The sequence below is a fragment of the Aphelocoma coerulescens genome, chromosome 1A, assembly GCF_041296385.1.
Source record: "Aphelocoma coerulescens isolate FSJ_1873_10779 chromosome 1A, UR_Acoe_1.0, whole genome shotgun sequence".
Taxonomy (NCBI): Eukaryota; Metazoa; Chordata; class Aves; order Passeriformes; family Corvidae; genus Aphelocoma; species Aphelocoma coerulescens.
In genome coordinates this window covers 28312452-28318197 of record NC_091014.1, presented here as the reverse complement: position 1 = coordinate 28318197, position 5746 = coordinate 28312452, and the positions used below count along the sequence as shown (strand labels likewise).

At 34.9% G+C, this 5746-nt stretch overlaps 1 protein-coding gene across 3 annotated transcripts in view; it reads right to left on the bottom strand.

Annotated features, from left to right (window-relative positions):
* IMMP2L (inner mitochondrial membrane peptidase subunit 2) overlaps positions 1-5746 on the bottom strand; it is a 420331-nt gene that overhangs the window by 348319 nt on the left and 66266 nt on the right. The gene's annotated exons all lie outside the window — the stretch shown is intronic.

The following is a 5746-nucleotide window of genomic DNA, read 5'->3' as shown; positions in this document are numbered from 1 at the left end:
AGCTAAGGTTCCATCCTCCTCCAACAATTCCCTACACCCTCTCTTTAAATTAAACCCAGCACACCCAGCACAGTACCTCACACAGCCTTCACACAGCCCTTCTCTTCCCCATAAATAAGCAGCAGCTGTTTTGCATACATCAAAAGAGTTCCTTGACAGAGATTACAATACCAGGATCTATCCAAGGCTGTGGTAACAAGGATCCTGAAGTTCCAAACCATTTCACAGAATATAAAAATATTTACCTGAAATTCTGCTTTTAACCATTAGAGGTACACTGCATAATTAAATCCAGCAACATTTAGCTCTTAGTCTCAATGTATTACTGAGTAAAAAAAACAATTTGCTTTTCCAAAAGAAACATTCTTTCAACAGCACTGTTTTAAAATTGCCATGAAAAAAAAGGCTGATTTCCCTAAGACTTTCTAACCATATTTTATACATTACTGAAGACTACTATTTAGATTACAGATTTTTCTTAATTTCTATAAGGGAGCATACAATTTGAATGTGGCTTTTTTTTTTTTTTTTTTCAGGTGGTCAGCAACTTAAAAAACAATTTAAATGAATTTTATTAATTATATATGGCATTACCACATTATGAGATAATATGTAGTTTTAAAAAAAGCCCTACAATGCTCTTCCAAGTGTGTGGATTAAAAAGTAATTTTTCTCAGTAAATGAAATATTTAAATAAAAAATCTATGCAGTTTTCAACAGGAATGAAAGCAAGATAATATATCAGTCTTAAGTGTATTTTCTTTATCACCTGAAAATACACCAAGTGAAAGGAGTAGATACTTTCAATTACTTTGAATTTTCAATTACTTCTGTTTTAAAAACAAAAGCTGTTGTAATTTCTCATTTCTCAGTCACTTCCTGTAGCTATTTTAACGCAAATTTATCTAAACCAAGCTACACCTAAAATAAAATCCCTTATGTTAAAAATATTGTATTTAAAATACTATAAAATATTTTAAAATTTCTTTTTTCCCTATGCTACATTTATTAGGAAAATATTCTTATTTCTAATAGAGAAACAAAGTAAAAACAAGTTTTGAAGAAACTATAGGACAATTTCTTTAAGTGTTAGTAATATTCAGATAATTTTTTTCATAATATTTAACATGATCACCTCTTTCAAGTAACTCCTGGATAAAGCAAGAGAAAGAAAATGAAGAAACTATCATTTGAAAGGTTCTTCAGACAGAACTTAGTTTTCTTGAACGAAGAGGACAAAAGGATCTCTTTTGCTCTAATCAGTGCAGCACTAACCTTTTCTAGCTAGTGGGGATCTCAACAGTGTGCATAACTTAAAATATTTAACCTGTGACTTTCTGACTCTAAATGTAATTTAAAGAGTACATTCAGCAAATAAAAAAGGAAATTCATTTTCAGGAATATAGTTCAAAGAGCACTACCTACTGCATCAGCAATTTGGACAATAGGAAGTGAGCATTTGTGGACACAATTAACGATATCCTTGATACACCTGGAAGCAATAAACCAATTCTACAGCTTGTATGAATCAGTACAGCTCCATTAATTTCCGTGATAATAAGCTGATTTGCATGCTGACAATCTGACACAAATCTGTTATGAGTTTTTCAAGCTTTAGTTTTTGACATCTCTCAGAAGAGATGACATGGGAGTTGACTCCAACATAGCATTTGTAATGGTAAATGTTCATTATAAGTATACAGATCTGAAAAATTGGTTCAAGTACTAAGGTTCTAAAATGTACAGATGAAAGGTAATACAGTAATTACTTCTAAGAACATCAAAATGGAACAATGTAAAAAAATTGCATTTTTTTTAAACTAACAGCAATTTGTATGTATGTAATTTCTTGTTTCCTTGTGTACTCAGAGAAAAATTTCAAGTAAGAACATGGGAGACCAGGCACCTCAATAATTTCAAATACTTTTTTTAAAAAAATAGGTTTTTATTATTTGTTTAATAATTTATTAATAATTTGTTTAATAATTTATTATTGTTTGTTTAAATAATTTTAAACATTTCTGAGGTTCACAAAGCCCTGCAGGCTCTCAGAATCTCAGCTGACTCAGTGCCTAAAATTATGTTGCTAAAGTTTGCTGAAGAAAAGAAACCTTCACCTCAGCACACCCTGTGGCAGCACAGTCATGGCATGGTCCTGGGTGACAAATTTCCTCTGGCAGGGGAAAGGGGAGATGATGCCTCACCCAGGGCAGGGGCCACTACTGAAAAAGAAAAGCTGTACTACTTCACTCCCTCTTTACACATCTTTCTTCCATTTTTGAAGGTGGACTTTAAAAAAAAATCTAAGGCTGAATTTCAGGATCTTGAGAAGACACAGACACTGCCTTGCTGTTTTCGACTAGATACCTAAATTCCCAGGAATTAAAGGCTTACGCCATTACTGACCAATTGAAATTCATGCCCTACCTAGCATGCCAGAATTTAACATCTCAATCCTGGCCCCTCTTCACATGCACTGTATATGAAAGTGGCAAAATTAATTTCACTTAGCAAAGGTTATAATTTAAATGCACATTATAATGCTTCAGTCATTGTCTGAACCTAAGTCTTGCAAAGGTCTCAATACATACTTGAACTTTATGGAATATATTCTATTCTCTTTTTTTTAATTGACATGCTCCCCTGGCCTTTTAAAAATATATATCTGAAATATTCTATTGAAATAGAGTTTAATCACAATGCACATTTATATTCCTTACACTGCTGACTAGATTATTAACCTAAAATATTAATCAGAAAGCAATACCTCATAGTTTTTCTGACATGCTGGAGTCCCAGACTGAGACTCCTACTCAAAGCAGGAAAATTGCTGAAGCATTTACTGTCTCAAAAGTAATTCAAAACTCAAGGCCTTGTGGATAAGGCAAATTCTTCCCAACCCCCAGCCCATCCCTAAAATGCCAAGCAAACAAAAAGCCCAAATAAAACTACAAGCAGTATTGCATGTATCTATGACCTGTGACTTGAATCGATACAGATAAATTAGAAGTACATTGCTTCTTGGATCAGGTAACAGTTCGATTTTGGACAGAATTAAAGTGTGCGGGGGGGGTGACTTGTATACAATACTGAATGGCCAGAACAAAATATATAGCTTGGGAAGTGATGTGTGTAACTGTTTATCATCAAACAGTGGAGAAATTACTGCAACAAATTCACACATAACTAAGGCTTCAACATGCCTTTCAACTTGTTTTATTTCTATATTTATCCAAGATGAACTCTCTACAATGAAATAAAATCGTGAGCAAAAATGTAGCCACTGATTCTGCCTTACAGATTCAGAGGTGTTTCAAGTGGCAGTGCAGGCTATATCTCAACTAGATAGCAGAAAGAAGTTTAGAAATTACCCAGTTATATATATATGTTACAAATATTGAAATAGAGATTATTATTAAAGGAAGCCAGCAGGTACAAAATTTCTTAATTTCCTATGGTGTCCCGGTTTGAGACAAATTCGGAGGAACATCTGAAATTAAAAGTCCTCTGACAGAAGGCAGCTTACAGCCACTGGTACCCCAGCAGGTGCAGAAAGAATTTTTCCTCCGAGGAAAGTGAAAAAACCCTATTTATTTAACCCTATTTATTTAACAAGTAAAATGCACAGAGGCACAGGGAAAAAAAAGAATAATACTAAATAACAAAACCTCTCGCTGTGGAGAGAACCTGGGTAGATTTCAGGGTCTTTTGTGGGTGTGGCTCTCTCGTCTCCAGAGCTGGGGTTCTGCATGGGCCCCTCTGGGTCACGATGTAGGGTCTCCCAGTGATGTTCTGGTGTTGCTTCCGGAAGAGAAGAAGAAGAAGAAGCCAAAGTCCCAAGGGAAAAAAACTTTCTTGCCTCAGCTAGGAGACTAGCATAAAAGCAAAGGAGTTTAACTCTCCTCTCTCTCCTGAGAAAAGGAGCCAAGAGCTGGGAAAAGCAGGAAGGTGCTTCCTCCACTCCCCAGCAGCAGGAACACAGGGTGTATATGTGTCCTTGAACACAAAACCACTCGGGTTTTTTTTTTTTCTCCTTTTCTCTCAGACCCAGCTTAAAAACACAGAAAGGCACAGGATTCGTGTCTGGCATAGGGCAGATGATAGGGAACGCACTATTGTACAGTCACCCCAGGACATATGGCAGTAAGGCACATTATATTTTCAGTCTCTGTTTTAAATAACAGAAACCCTTACTTTTTCTTCTAATTTGACGTGCAGAATTTGTTTCATGTCCTGCTTATGAGGCAGCACAAATCCAGTCAAAATTATAACCCAGGTGACATTTTAAACAGAAATCACAGGAAGGATTTGGTGTGTTAGTCAGAAATAGAACTCTAAAACATACTGATTCACATCTAGGCTCCTGTAAGTGTTTAGCTATGACTTATTTAATTTTCTCTGATTTCCATTTCATTATGCTCAATAGATAATGAACAGAGTGCATTTACAGAAGGACTAATATACTGGTTCTATCTGCAATCTTTTATCCTCACACCTTTCAGGGTATGCAGTAAGCCCTTAAAATAAAACAGCCTTCATTATCACTCCTTAGTGGCAAGCAAAGCAGCTGAAGAAGATAAAAGATATCATCATGGCAGGAGCAATAGTAAACAACTATCACCCCCTCATAAGTTCTCTTGAGTCCAAGTTCCTATTTCTTTCCTTCCTCATTATGTGTAAGAAGTTCTCTAGAACGAACATGTACTGGCTGCAAAATTAGCCTATCTGAAATTTTCTTTTATGAACCTGATTGCTGTTTTAATTGTTAGAAGCATATTTGAAGTACAGTTTATTTTGAATCCATCATCATTTCTTGTTCACCACAATGAGTTTCTGAAAAAAAATAGCATCAGCTAATTCAAATTTAAAACTGGATATAATAATATTCTTTAGTTGTAGAGAATTTTGTGAACAAATACTCAAAACTTTCAGGGTCAGAATATTCCCCAAATATGTAGAGATGATACAGAAAATATCCTCAAACTGGCACATACAACATGGCATATTCTTTGGAAGTTTACACTTTAATGCTATCAATAAAAAAAAATATTTAGAGAATCTGTTTGCATGTAACATTACTATATACATATGAATGCATATTCCTTCTTAAAAAAAATAATATAAACTTCATCACAATAGAAATGTTTACACTATAGTTACTCTGGCTTCATGGATGTTTTGTAAACAACAATTTCTAAACCCCTCGGGGATTTACCTCAACTGACCTTAAGCATTTGAAGTCGACACATGGTTTATGCTAGAGATCTGAATCCCCTCTTCAGTCAGCGAAGAAAAAGAGAAGTATCTTTGAAATTATTCATGAAGCTTTACTTAGCAATCTAGAGGGTGGTGAACTAAGCCCTGAAGACAGTATTTTCTCCCTGTTGAGTAATACAGGCGCCACGATGACACTTCTACATGTCTAGCACAACTTACAATGGACCTCATCTTTTATGATCGGAATATCATTGCCTCTAATACACCACCTAAGACAAACTTCTCATTATTTGAATACTGATTGTCACTGGCAAGACTTGCTCTAAAAAAGACTTGGTAAACAAGATAACATAGAATGAATTAACTTGTGCTCCTTGTGAAACACACAATTCAGATTGTAAGAAATATGTTTATGTCTTTATTTCTCTCAGACCATACTTTCAGGATCTTTGCTATCTGCATCTCTTCTTCATTATGTTATTGCACAAATATGAAACTCCATTTATAAAGGAGTGGGTGCCTACCATCA